The following is a 14,689-nucleotide window of genomic DNA, read 5'->3' as shown; positions in this document are numbered from 1 at the left end:
CACCAACTCTGTATCCTTTCGGATGCCATTAGATAAGCCATATTTTCCACCCAGCTTTTAGCAGCTAATTGGTTCAGTCATTTTTATGGTGTTTTTAATTATGCTGGTTCTGTAATTTATTATAATTGCTTTAGTGCATTTATTATGTATTCTGTGTTAACTTATTCTTTGCAAAGCACCCCATAACCATTTTTGGTGGAAAAAGCTGTACATGAATATATGAATAAATAAATACCCCCCCCCCCAAAAAAAATACCAATGCTCCATTCAGTGTGCTATGGGCATGGGTGCAATCACTTTCAGTGCCTTCCCTATTCAGTTAATAGGTCCACAAGCAGATTGATCTGCAGTGCTAGGATTAAAATGGATTTAGATTTAGACAATTAATCTAGAGAAAGCAGCTTTAATTAAAGGGATCAAGTTTATTTGTCCTTTCTTCTTTCACTCATTATCACAGTCCAAGTCACATTTGAAATATTGTGCTTCAGTAGCCTGGCCCAAAAAACAGTTAAATCAGAGCCAAACTACACAATAAATTTATGGTGCATTCCATGGTTGGGTGCCATGGAAAGCTTGAAGGACACACCATCCAGCAACCCCGACGAGAACTTTCTTGCTTCTCTCCAGCAAGATCAGAACAGTAATAGAAAGCTCCTGACCTAATCCAGAGACAATTAAATCCAGTTTCAGCTAATGGCTAAAATGTATAATGACATCCTACAGACAGCAAGATAGCATCCTATGCTCATCAGAGCTCACCTGCAAGGCCTCCCTGGAACAGGGAGAAACTATTTCTCTCTTATTGATTTATGTTCTGCCTTTCTGCTCAACAAGAGTCCTCACATAAGGGCTCACATAAAAAGCAAAACAAACAATATAAAACCTTCTAAACAGTAACGTTAAAGGCAACCAATCAACATTAGCAACCATAAAAGGCAGCATAAAACAACTAGTAAAACAACTTTAGAAGGAAAGGAGTAATCAATTTGTCAATGGTTGTGAAGAACCAGTAAAACTGAAAACAGTGGCAGCAAACTAACCCTACAGTATGGAGTGTGGCAGTGGCTTTTGCCTCCCCCCTCCTGGCACCTTTTTCCATTTAAAGACAACTTTTCCATTGTCCTTTGGTTTTGGTGGACCCAATCCCAGTTCCCACACGCCTCCAACATGCCCTTTCACATACCCATGCCGACTGGCATCATATGCATGCCCACAGAGAATTCTATGGCCATACCAGGGACTCCTCTGGAGATGTCTCCTTGCATATATTCCTAAAACCCTTTCCTAAGGGTCCAAAGGTTCTAGCTGGCTGGAGGATTGTTTCTCTGGTTCAAGACTTGATTCCATATGTTTTATACTGCTTCTATTGTGTGAGCTGCTCTGAGAATATTTATATGGAAAGGACAGCGTAGACAACAGGTAACAAAAAAAAACAGGGTATTGTATATATAGAAGTGTGTTTGGCTACGGTCAGTCAGAAAGCAAAATAACATGACCAAATTCTGCAATAATAAAACTTTCCCAAATTTGAAACAAAACCTCACTCCTGTATCTCAATAAATTTCTACAAGATCGGCTCAATAAAAATATATCCAATTTCTGCTCTGCAGAGTCTCAGAAGGCCACAAGAGCTGTATATATTTTATTGAATTCTGCCTGAAGCATAGATTTGTAAATGAGAAATTATCTGTTCTTGAAACCCTGCAAGATGGTACCATTTTATCTAGCAAAATATGATGGTCTAGGATGCCCCCCTCCCCCCCTAGTTGCTGGAATCTGAAGACTAAAAATGGTAGAGATTTCCCTACATGGAGGATCTTAATAGGTAACTAAATGCTACGGCATACCAATGACAAGCAATGCAAATGGCTTTTAAGAATGTAGATTTGCAAGGTTGTGGGAGAATATTACTATTTACTATTTTTGCAGTGTTAATAGACAAGACTTGGGAACACAAATACAAAGAAACTCATATACTACTGTACCATAATCTTGCTTTTCTGTGCTGTTTTCATATGGTAATAACAGAAAAGCCTGTAAGATGATATTGCCATGTTCCATTGTCAGAATAGCCAAATGGCTGTATTCAGGCTCCTGAAGCTATGCATGAATATCAATAGGAATAATTGATATAATATTTGTTCTATTCCTGGAACAAATACTGGTAGGTGTTACGTCAAATACTGGTAGGTGTTACATATACAAACAGGCATTTCATATATTTGAAACATACACTGGCTGGAATAGGGATAGGAATACATTCAGTCTGATCTGATTTTAATGTGAATCCACCTAATTTGCACACCCTGAACCAATACTCAAACTGAAAACTGCCATTCATTGAAATGTGCACTTCTCGAAATTTTGCAATGCAGTTTGCCAATGGGGTGGGGGTGTGTATGGCTATATTAAGGGAAAGTGTGTACAAAGAAAATGTGTTTATTAGGAGAAATGTGAGTGAAAACAAATACAAATTTTGTGTGGCTTTGGAGAGTTAGTTGAGCAGTGTGAGTCAGGAGTGAGAGCTGGGAGTTTAGAGTCTGAGGTGGAAGTTAGCAGAGAGGATAAAGAGATTGTGAAACGTGTTGTTATTGATATTTAGTTAACTATTAGAGGTAATAGGCCGGTATCATTTAGAGGTAATAGGCCGGTATAGGACAACTGTTATAAGCTTATTGAACAACCTTTTATTTATCAGCAACCACAAGCTTTGTACTCAATAAACAACTTTTTAGTTCACAATATCCTCGTCTGTGGTGAATGAAGTAAGCAGGATCCAGCTAGTAGTCTGGAGGGCTGCAGCTGGGGACCGTTTGCCGTTGGTGCAGCACTCATAGACCGTAAAACGTCCGGGGGTGGGCTGTACAGGGCGAAGGGCCCGCGACATTAAAGTTACTACAAATCCAATAAATAAATAATACATCAAAAAGCAGATTTTTTTTCATGTGACCTAATGCGAGGCAACACTCCGAAGCACCCACCCACCTGCTTCATAACTGGAAAAAGCTATAGATGGAACACAGCAGAGTATAAGAGGAGTTATAGATTGCTACTGCCTATGCTTGCCCCTGTAGCTTTCTCCAAGGGGCTGTAGAACTGAGCCAGCAAGGAAGGGAGAGCATATCCAAGTCAGACGATCAGTGGCTCCCTGTGGAAATGTCACTACACCTCCCAGACCAAAACTGCCAGACAGCCGCTATCATCAAAGGCATGCCTGTCGACTGATGTTTGTACACTGGGAAAAAAAGACCAAGCACACTTGCAAGCAGGCAGACGGTAGAAAATCAAAGGAGTTCAAGGGAAAGGAGATACACAAGACTGGCTGTTTTGATATCTATCTTGGAAAGCATGGAAATGGCCAGAGACAGGACAGTGCTAGCAGCGGCCTTCTAGAACCTGCTCGTTTTTTATATATATATATTCCTAGTCGGCTGTACTATCCTGAAGGCTGGAGGGCGGTGAGCGAGAGTTGACAATTTAAAGTGAGATGATGTAACATGTGCATTGCACACCCGTTCACATGACAGAACGCACATTTGGATGCATCCATGTGAGTCATCTATTGAAAGCAATGCAGCGCGGATCGGCAGTTGAGAGACTTTCCTGCCCGAAACCTAGGAGAGCTGCTAGACTAATGTTCTCAGTACAGGACAGCATTCTATATTCCTATAATATAGTGTAACTAAGTCAAACCCTGCATAATTGAAGTATTCACCTATTCCTCCCTTGTATCTCCTCCCTTCCTTTTTTGTTTCCCTATATCTAATCTAGATAAGCCCCTTGGGGTAGCTAATTTTTGTAAGTTTCCATGTCCAATAAGTAATGGAAAATAATATATGGTACCCAGAAAAGGAAAACGAATCACCATTTTCACTTCAGTGTTGCAAGACGCTGAGGTCAGAGTTGCATTTTTAGTTAATTGCATTTATATATCACTTTTCTATCTATCATGGAACTCGAGGGAATGAACAGATTTCTGTAAGAAACCTGCAAGCAAGACCTAAACATAAGAACACTCTCCCCTCCTGTGGTTTGCAACAACTTGTATTCAGACGCATTGCTCCACAGCCATCATGGCTAGCAGCCTTCAATGGCCTTCTCCATGAATTTGTCTAATGCTTTCTAAAAGCACTTTCTTTTATCTGCCCTGAATTTCCCAGTATTCAGCTTTGTTGGCTCCTTTCTAAAAGCCATCCAAGTTGGTGGCCATCACTGACTCTGTTCACAACATGGGACAGGGAGAAAAACTTTTCTGTATCCACTTTCTTCACGTTGTGCATCATTTTTGTAAACTTCTATCATGTCACCACCCGATTTCCTTTTCTCTAAACTAAAAAGTCCCTAAGGCTGCAACCCACATACGCAGGTCCTGCAGCCTGTTTCTGAACCAGATCTGCTTGGTCTTAGCAAGGTAGCAGATGCCTACAGCCCAGCCACACTTTGGGGCCAGTTACCTTCGCACAAGCTCCTAAAGCACACTTACATCCCAAAATCCTACACACAAAATTGTATCCTTAGTGAAAACATCCACTGAGAAAATAGGGTGGTCACTGGAAGCAGAACTGACCTGCCTGTTTTTAAGCCATTGTCACTTAACTTTGCCTCACTGTAATACCACCGTGTACCCTTTTATAACTACAGTTATAAAATAAGAATGAATGATGGTTGCTGTGGGAACTGTAACTCTGATTAAACATAATGCTGAAGGATAAGCTTATTTAAGGTGGTCAGCTCTGAATACTTAACCCTGAATTTGCTTCATTTTTAGTTTCTCTTAGGCATCTAAATGCTGCTGTTCTTAGGAATCTGTAGTCCTTGCACATGGTCTTCTATCATACAGCATATAACAAGAATGTAATGCAGTCAATGAGGTCATTGTGATAGATCTTCCTGCTCTAAGATGTTATGGTTCTAGAAAGCATGAAAAGAACAGGCCTGCTGTGTCTGTGAGTTAGAATCATCAGTTGTCAAATGCAGCCCTAGAAATGTGTAGATAGGTTTGAGTGAAAGAAAATGTATTTTTTTTGGGGGGGGGAACCAGTAGGATCCCCATTAGTAGAATCTTGATACTCAGGAACTCCTAGTCATCAGAGTTTACTGTGATTTCAGAATATTGTTCCATTGATGCAAAATTAAACTGTGTACATTTTGAGGAACCCTCAATTACAGAGAAAGACAGGTCATGTGGCTTATTTCATATTACACTTGAACAGAAAGGTTGCAACTTCACCATGCTTGAATCCAAGCAACACGGCAATATTTGAAGACCTGAAAATTATTCAATCTCCATAGATGCAATGAGCGAAAAGGCTATTGGGGTTGGCTACACCAAGAGAATGATGGGTCTCAGTCGCATCCCATCCCACCTAGAGAGGAGTCAGGCTTTTGGCACTTAATTTTAATGGTCTGCTCTATCTGTTCATCTGCGATTTTATATTTTTATTGGATGTTCTTAATGTAGGTAAGTTTGAGTCGCCCTGTAGGAAAAGCAACTAATAAGTATAATAAATAAATAAATCAGCCCATAGTATGCTGAAGTTTCTTCCAAATCAAGTCTATTGTATTGGTCTCATCTTTTCAGGACAATAGCCCCGATCAAGTATTCTATATAGTGATTCAAAGCGATTTGGAATTGGAATTGGAATCCACTTCCAAATTGGATTCAACAAAACAAGCTATTTAAAAACAATGTCAGAAAGCATCAGCTTCTCAGCACGGTTCTATATTTATAACCTCAAGTATAGATTACTATCATTTTCTTTCGCATGAAACTTTCCTTGAAGTCTACTAAGAACAAAATTAAGCTCTGATACACATTACACTCCCTGTTTTCCCTTCTAGGGCCAATTCAAAGTGATCCTTTTAACTTATAAAGTCTTAAACAATTTCCATGTCCAAAAAGGGGGTGGGATAGAAAAGAAAATGGGGGGGGGGAGCTGCTTTTTAAAAACGTTTTCTTGTTTTGGCTGAAAAGTGATGCATTGGATTGATAGATCAAATGACACAATAAATTGCTTTCCTTCTCTTTGCCTGGCTTAATTAGTCTATTAAATATTTCAGTAAGAAAGTATCTCATCTGCGGCTTTGTAACTAATTGACAGCAGACTAGAAATTCTCTTTGTAAAGCTTTCTTAAAGAGCAATAAGACTGCTGTGTTTCTTTCAATAAATGTAAGAGGCAGTTTTAAAGTTAGGAGGAGGTGGAACCCAAAATGTGGTGGGAGGCTCACAATACAAAGTTATCCCCCACTGAGTTCAACAGGGCATACCATTTTGTATGTGTGCATAGGATTTTAACCCTAATCATTAAGACTTCTTCTCTGATGCATCACAAGCTAGTTCATGTATCAGGATGTAGAGGTTACCCCTCCTTTATATGTAAGATATTGGCTTACAATATATGTAATAATCCCACATGTCTCAGTCCCTTGGTATGAAATAGAACCTCCTCACCCTCAAAGGAACAAACTCCATACATTTCTGAATAAATCACAGTGGCAACTATAGCTTATGATTGTAAGGTGGCAATTCCTGAGCAATGACTCATGGGAAAATGCAACAGAAATCTTCCTTTAAGGCAGGATTATTTATTACTTATACCGTGCCCATCTAACTGGGTTGCCCCAGCCACTCTGGATGACTTCCAGCAGAATATACAGAAACAGAACAGAATATCACACATTAAAAGGTTCCTGATGCAGGGCTGCCTTCAGATGTCTATGGAATGCCATAGAAATATCTATCTCCTTGACATTTGATTGCATGGGTGGGCGCCACTACCGAGAAGACCCTCTGCCTGGTTCCCTGTAACCTCACTTCTCGCAATGAGGGAACCACCAGAAGGCTTCAGAGCTGGACCTCATTGTCTGAGCTGAACAATTGGGTTGGTGATACTCTTTCAGGTATACAGGGCAGAAGCTGTTAAGGGCTTTAAAGGTCAACAGCAGCAGTTTGAATTGTGCTTGGAAATGCACTAGGAGCCGTTGTAGGTCACCAATCTAGCAGTTTTTCTTTACAGCATTGGACATATCCGCAACTGAGCGTCCTTTCGCTTCCAGGCATATCCGCAACTGAGCGTCCTTTCGGCTTTGGCCCAGCCGCTTCATCAGCTCTGAATCTACTTGTACTTGTCCTCCGCTCTTCCCCAGTCCTGGTGCTGGAGGAGACTCTTGAGAGTCCCATGGACTGCAAGAAGATCAAACCTATCCATTCTCAAAGAAATCAGCCCTGAGTGCTCACTAGAAGGACAGATCCTGAAGTTGAGGCTCCAGTACTTTGGCCACCTCATGAGAAGAGAAGACTCCCTAGAAAAGACCCTGATGTTGGGAAAGATGGAGGGCACAAGGAGAAGGGGGCGACAGAGGATGACATGGTTGGACAGTGTTCTCGAAGCTACTAACATGAGTTTGGCCAAACTGCGAGAGGCAGTGAAGGATAGGCGTGCCTGGCGTGCTCTGGTCCATGGGGTCACGAAGAGTCGGACACGACTGAACGACTGAACAACAACAACAACAACACAATCTAGCAGCTACATTCTGGATTAACTGTAGTTTCCAAGTAGCACCACATGGAGCACATTGCAGTAGTCCAAGTGGGAAATAACCAGAGCATGTACTACTCTGGAGAGTCAGTGCGCAGGCAGAAAGGGACTCAGCCAATGTACCAGGTGGAGATGGTGAACTGCCACCCTGGACACAGACTGTATAACACAATGCAGTAATGTAACATAGAGGTTACTACAGCTTAGACAACAGAAGTGATCAATCAAAGCAAGGTAAAGATACACTAGAAACACCCTCATAGAAGATTTGTCTGCTCAGAGAGGGTTCTTCAGTCTTATGGGGGGCTATCAAGGCTACACTAGCAGTTTTGTCACAGTGGCACACTGTTTTGGAGCCACCGCTCTCTGACAAGTACCTCTCATGTAATGCCTACTCTTGAGGGTATTCTTTGCTAATTTTAATTGCTGCTTTCAGTGACTCATACAGAAACCCCCATTTAGCTGCAAGGAAACCATCGCTTTACACATTAACGAGGGAAGGCAAGAATGCAAACTTTAAAGGGCTTCTTGGAGAGAGGAAAAGAAAGAACACACACACACACACACACACACACACACACACACACACACCACACAATGAATATAAAGGGAAGGATAAAAACAAACAAACCAGCAGCAAATTGAGAGCAAGTTGGAGAAAGAAGGAGGGCTAGCTGCCAACAATTAGAAGGAATATATTCAACCTCTCACCTCTACCTCACTGCTTTAAAAGCAAGACTGTTAATGAAACAGCAATAATAATGGATGCAGGGAACACGAGACACAAGTCATTAACTGTATTGGGCTTTGGTGGCACCCAGTGCCGGATTTACGTATAAGCTAAACAAGCTATAGCTTAGGGCCCCACTCTCTTGGGGCCACCAAAAAATTTCACTATAAAATATACTTCTTCTTAATTGTATTTCAGTTCAACAATTACTTTGATAAAATACATATTTTTGTCATGTGCAAGTGGCTTTAGATACCTATTAGGTCCATAAATTACCATATAGCATATATTCAACACAAAAAAACAGCAGCAATTTGTTGTTGGCAAAGGACAGCTGGACATATAAAGGGCCCCATTACCTTCAGTAGCTTAGGGCCTCATCAAACCTAAATCCGGCCTTGGTGGCACCATAGGGAAACAAATATGCTGGGGGTGGGTAGTGCCTGCATTAAAAGTAAACAGCTTATTAGAGTTGAAACAACAAAAGAGAAGGCAAATGCAAAGCAAGCAAGCATGCCTTCAAATGATAGTTATTTCAAAAGCATCCAGAGATGGGGTGTGTCATGGGAAAGATGGGTTGACACGATTCTGAGAAATGCCATTCTGGCCTCTCTAAGACTACGAAACTCAGGGTCAGGAAAGCATAAAAGTACCTTTAAGTCATACGTTGTGCTGAAGATTCAACTTTTGTAGGACATAATGTGGAAGAAGCTCACTTATTTGACTTGCTATGTACAATGAATAAGCCACTTGCTCAGTCAATGTCAATACATGTCTTTGTTTTTGTCTACTAAATCTTGGGGAGTGCAATGGCTCAGCATTCAGAACTCACAGGAGCAAATGGGGAAGCAGAAAATTTCCAACAGTTTTGACAGTATGCATTTCTGTTGCAGAGATGAGAAGTGAAAAGGAACGGGAGGATTGAAGTGGTCAGAAGATGCTGCAATGTGAGGCATGGATCTCTCCCTGGGAGCAAGAGTCCATCCAGTTTCTCCCATTCATATTATGGCTGCTTGCCTGAGCCTTCCTAGGGTTTATGGGTTGCTTACTTTGGTCATATGACAGACATGTTCTCCCGTCAAATAAAGTTGAATTAACATCTATTGCATGGGGGCACCCTGGAGAGAGAGATCCTAAGCTTGTTCATCATGGCAGACCTTCTCTGCTACAAATTGCTGCTACTTGCCATCTCTGACTTCTCAGATTTCCTCTCCTGCTATGAGAGCTGCAGGTCAGGTTTCCTGCACTGTGTCATTAGGTAGCTCAACTCACTGAAATGGAAGAAAACCTGCCTTCCGCTTTCTCCCAAAATGGAACCTCTTGCTTATGGCAAACTTCTCTTTACAGCATTCCAAATGCAATACCTTCAAACGCAGTATTTTACGTACATTAAACTTATAACTTCAACACCCTGTGCTAGAGCATATGAATATATGAGCAGACCTGCTGGTTCAGTCAAAGGCCATTTAGTTGTGCATTCCTGTCTCACAGGGATCAAACTCACAGGGCAAACCAGCCAGCAGGGCCACCCGCAGTGGAAACAAAAGATATCCATTATGGTTAGCTGCCATTGAAAGCCTTATCATCTATGAAATGGTCTAATCCTCTTTTAAAGTCATCTAAATTGGTGGTCATCACTACATCTTGTGGGAAATGAGAGAGTTGACATTACTGTAAAGCTAGTGAACATTTTGTGTGGATGTGGGCCTGTTCTTAAGATTGGCGTTTCAGTAGAAATAGATGGGTAGATTTCATTATCCAAAATCTACTCATGCCCAATTTAAAAACATCCTTCAGCTTGTTTGCTCAAACAAATTATTAATTTGGAAAGGGGGGAAAAACAACCCAACATTTAATGTAATTGGAGCAGACGTTTTTAAAAAGGAAAAAAAAAAAGCCACTTCACAAAACATTTCTTTAGCGGAGAAATGCAATAGGAATCAGAAACAGTGACATTGACAACAGTCTCAAATGTGTTTTCTTCCTGCTTTGGGAATGCTGGAACATGTGGAGGCATAAGGCTTGTGTCACTGGTGAAACATACACTGTTTTAAACCAAAACACGATCCATCTGCTTCAGAAGTGACTGTACGATTATGTGTCTAAATTCACAGACATTCCTTTAGTGTACAGGGATCCATGATGTATTCAAAAACAGCTGAGGATTTTCTTGCATAAAGCAAACAAGGTTACCCCCCTTTTCTTTAACAAGCCCCTTCTCCTAAGCCTTTAGGAGCAATTTGACACTAGTAGGTGATAAATTGGGTCCTCCCTTAAAGAGTATTGCAGTGAGACCTGGAAAACTGACGCCCTGTGTTGTGGGTGGGTACGATTGGTCAGCCACAACACCCGATTGGAAGGTCCCTCGATGCTGGGTTCAATCAGGCCAATGGGGCACAGTCCAAAGGTATCAAGGGACCTATATATACCCATGCACATGACCCAGAGCTTCCTCTTTCTGTGCGTGCATTCGGAACACATGCCCACCTCTCCTTACTTTTAGGGCTTTTGCGCTTGACCTTGCTATGCCGTTGTGTGTCGTCTGTCGTTGGGACAGGGGCACGGTAGGAATTTCCCCACTTGGCTGATTGGCTGTTGCCATTTGGGTTTCGTCTGCCACGTAGCAAACCGTCACAACTTATAAGGTTGCAGATAGTTCAGGTGATAGGGATGGGAGAACGCTCTTGCAATCACTATGTGAAGCGTATTCCGTTAAAGGAATCCAGGGACTCAATGGTTTGGTCAATCCCTGAGAGGGGGTTGTGCCCGTGCCTGAGTCCAGGGGGACATTTGGGTGGCGGAGATAGTCTGCTCCCGGCTTTCCACTTATCCAGGTGTTCACCCTTGCCTGACCTATGCTGGAACCCTGGGTCAGCGCTACCTGCATGGCAGGGAGCTAGTCGAACTAGAGCCTATGCAACCATTCACTTTCTGTAATCAATAAAGTTGTGGCCTAAATTCTGCCAAAAACGAAACTAAAATTTGAGTCAAGTTTGAATTTATTTAGGGGGGAGGTTTCTGGGTCTGAACACGCAAAGCTCATCTCCGTGCCGTGAGAGTCCAACCAAGGTAAGAAGTGGGGTCTCCCAGGAGTCTGCAGTGAAACTGGTGCTTTGTTACTTGTTCACAAACGATCTGGATTCAGGAGTGAGGATTCAGGTGGCAATGTTTGCAGATGACACGAACTTATACAGAGGGTTTAAACTCTGGAGTAAAGGCAAAGAGTGCCTCCCTTTTAGAAAGAAGTAATAATAATAATAATAATAATAATAATAATAATAATAATAATAGAGTCTAGTAGAGTCTTTCAAAGCCCATCTCCACCATTTGCTTTTCTCCTTTTGATTTGCTGTCTAGATGTTTAGCAGGGCCCCATGCATTTGTACTGCTGAGTAATGCCTAAACTCAGATTTTACAGTCCACTGTGTGCTTGTTCAATGATGCAACACTTTTTACCTTATGTTCAGTGCCTAAGGCTGTTGTACTAATCACAGAGCGTTAATCCGGATGAAGGTGACAGCTCACGGATTTAAAAGTTTTAGGACAGAAAGGTGTAGAGAATGCTAGCAGCAGCAGCAGCAGCAGCAGCAGCAGCAGCAGCAGCACCTAATGCTTCATTTCTAGAAATGGAATTTTACCATTTCCCCTCTCAGAGCTGTAAAATAATTTTCTGTTTAATGCAATAAAAAAAATAAAAATAAATAAAAATAAATAAAAATAAGTAAGTCCCAGGCCCATATAAGATTCAGTGAAAATTCTCAAATCAGGATGCTGGGATAGAGCAGTTCACAGGAAGAGGAAACACAGCAAAATGGAAATTACTTACTCAATGCAACCTAGTTAACCCTCCTAGATTGTGGCAACAGCAACAACAACAACAACAACAACAACAACTTATTATTTATACCCTGACCATCTGTCTGGGTTTCCCCAGCCACTCTGGGTGGCTTCCAACAGAATATTAAAAACACAATAAAACATCAAACATTAAAACCTTCCCTATACAGGGCTGCCTTCAGATGTCTTCTAAAAGTCAGATAGTTGTTTATTTCCTTGACCTCTGATGGGAGGGCGTTCCACAGGGCAGGTGCCACTACTGAGAAGGCCCTCTGCCTAGTTCCCTGTAACCTCACTTCTCACAGTGAGGGAACTGCCAGAAGGCCCTCAGAGCTAGACCTCAGTGTTCAGCAAACTTTTTGTAATGGAATGAAACATATATAAATATGCCAAAAGGAACAGATGTTTGGGCTTGCATGTTTCCTTCTTCCTTTGCATCTTTTATAGCTCTTCAGAATATGCAAATGTCTGAGAAACCAACCTGTAGGAGGGCAGTGATTATTCAGGCTTGTGAAACATCTCACTAAAAACATTTCTCATAGTAAAATAAATTGTGGAGCGTTAGGAGGAGAGTGTTTCATTTGCAGAAAGATGTGCTATATACACAAAGCACAACCTCCAATGTTGCCAGTCAATGCTTTAAGTATTAGCCATTTCCCCAATACAGTTGCCCTGACCCAGACTCCAGTGTGTGCTCAAATGTGTATACAGAGTTCCTGCACATGTGGAGAGAGCTGACTCTAAGATTGAAGTGGCCCTCCGCAAAAAGTCTTGAGGTAGACACACTGTGGGTGACTGCTGGTGGCAGTAGAATTGGTGGACAGTAGCAACAGTGCTCTGATCAGTGCTGTGGTTTAAATTTCTCATAATGCCCGTGATATAACACAGGTCCAAGATATTGTGTGAAAACAAAATGGCAGCTCCCAACCCCAGCTACCTGGCTCTGACCACAGTGCAGGATTTTTCAGGAAGGGGTTCTGGGGAACTGAGGCAAATAGGGATGAGAAATAAAGTTCTAGGCCTAACAGACAAAACAAAAAACAAAAACACCTGACAAATTGCCATGTCTCAATGACACCCACATGAGAATCCTAGAAATGACAGGCTAATTAGCTTAATATCTTTTCCAGGAAAACTGGTGGAAAGTATTGTTAAAGATAAAACAACCTAGCAAATGGAAGAACAAGCCTTGCTGAAACCAAATCAACATTGCTTCTTCAAGGGTAAGCCCTGTGGCTATATGGAAAGACCTCTATCCACATGCTTCAGATTCCAGGCATGTTAACATATCACAAAAGCTACCCTTCCCCAACACGGTACAACTCCCATCATCCCTGACCATTGGCCATTCTCATAGCGTGGTAGTCCAAAATATCTGGAGGACAACAGATTCTGTCTGAATCCAACAGCAAGAGTGAGCTAGTCACATTAGATTACATGTCTTCAGATGGGGGTAGGCAGGTGCACACAGAGACAAATATCAGCTGCCCCCTGACAATACTTAAAGGAAATTTCAAAAACTCTTGCTCTTGTTTTTAACAGAACATATTATCCTTAATAACACCATTCTGAAGAGTAGTGTCCCTTCCAGGAAACATCTACTATTGTTCTTTTGATCCAATCTGAAAACACTGTGTGCTCATGAATGTGGAGATACCAGCTCTTTGAGAGTATTTATAGGTTCTCAGAGTCCTCAGACAGGATTATGGGACTGGGAAGCTGAAGAACTGGGAAATGTGTATGTATGTCTTAAATCAAACCAATTAGCATTAGCAAGTGGCTTACAGTATTTAGTCATGCTAGAAATGTATGCCAGTGCAAAGTAAGAAAATTGTCTCAATGATATTACAAATTAGAATCTTGAGGTCTTGGTAGCAACAGAGGAGAGATTTGTTCAGTTCACACTTCAATGCGAATCTACTTGATTTACATTTTCCAAATCAATACACAAATCCAATACACAAGCTGAAGTGCAGGTCACCCTTCAAAATTCACATGTCTCTGGATTTTGCAATACAGTTATCCAATGAAAATAAAAATGCAGATATTAGGGGGAAATGTTACTTCCAGTCTCTGTCAGCACCTGGGGTCGAATGGCCAGCTGGCTAGCCCCCAGCTGGATCCTCTCCTTCCAGCCATCATGCTGCAAAGATCCCTCGACCTCTGGTGTGACATAAATCAGTGGGCACACTTTACTTAGCTGAGCAAACTGCGCAACAAAAAGAGGTTTGAGGCTTGTGAAGACATACTAGCAAACTACAGATTTATTATCATAAATCAGAAACAAAGAAACATGTCGTCTCTCTCCTTGCCGTCTCTTCCGAGAGAGAGAGTAAAGCTAAAGCAACAACAACACAATGGAAGTTCTGCTTGCGCCAGCAAACAGTGCTGGAATGTAAACAGACATGTGACATGTAACAATCCCACGTCTGTAACTAAAGGTGGAATGGAAAATTCCAATAGTCTCCACCCTATTTTGGTCTAGTCTCTCTTCTTGTTTCAGCCCTTGACACCTTATCCCATGCTGCCCAACCCTCCAGATAAGCTATTTATTGGCTACTGGGGACTGCAAGAGACAAGAGG

The sequence above is a fragment of the Lacerta agilis genome, chromosome 9 (genome assembly GCF_009819535.1).
Source record: "Lacerta agilis isolate rLacAgi1 chromosome 9, rLacAgi1.pri, whole genome shotgun sequence".
Taxonomy (NCBI): Eukaryota; Metazoa; Chordata; class Lepidosauria; order Squamata; family Lacertidae; genus Lacerta; species Lacerta agilis.
The sequence above is the reverse complement of the archived record's forward strand: the minus strand, read 5'-3'. Positions refer to the sequence as shown.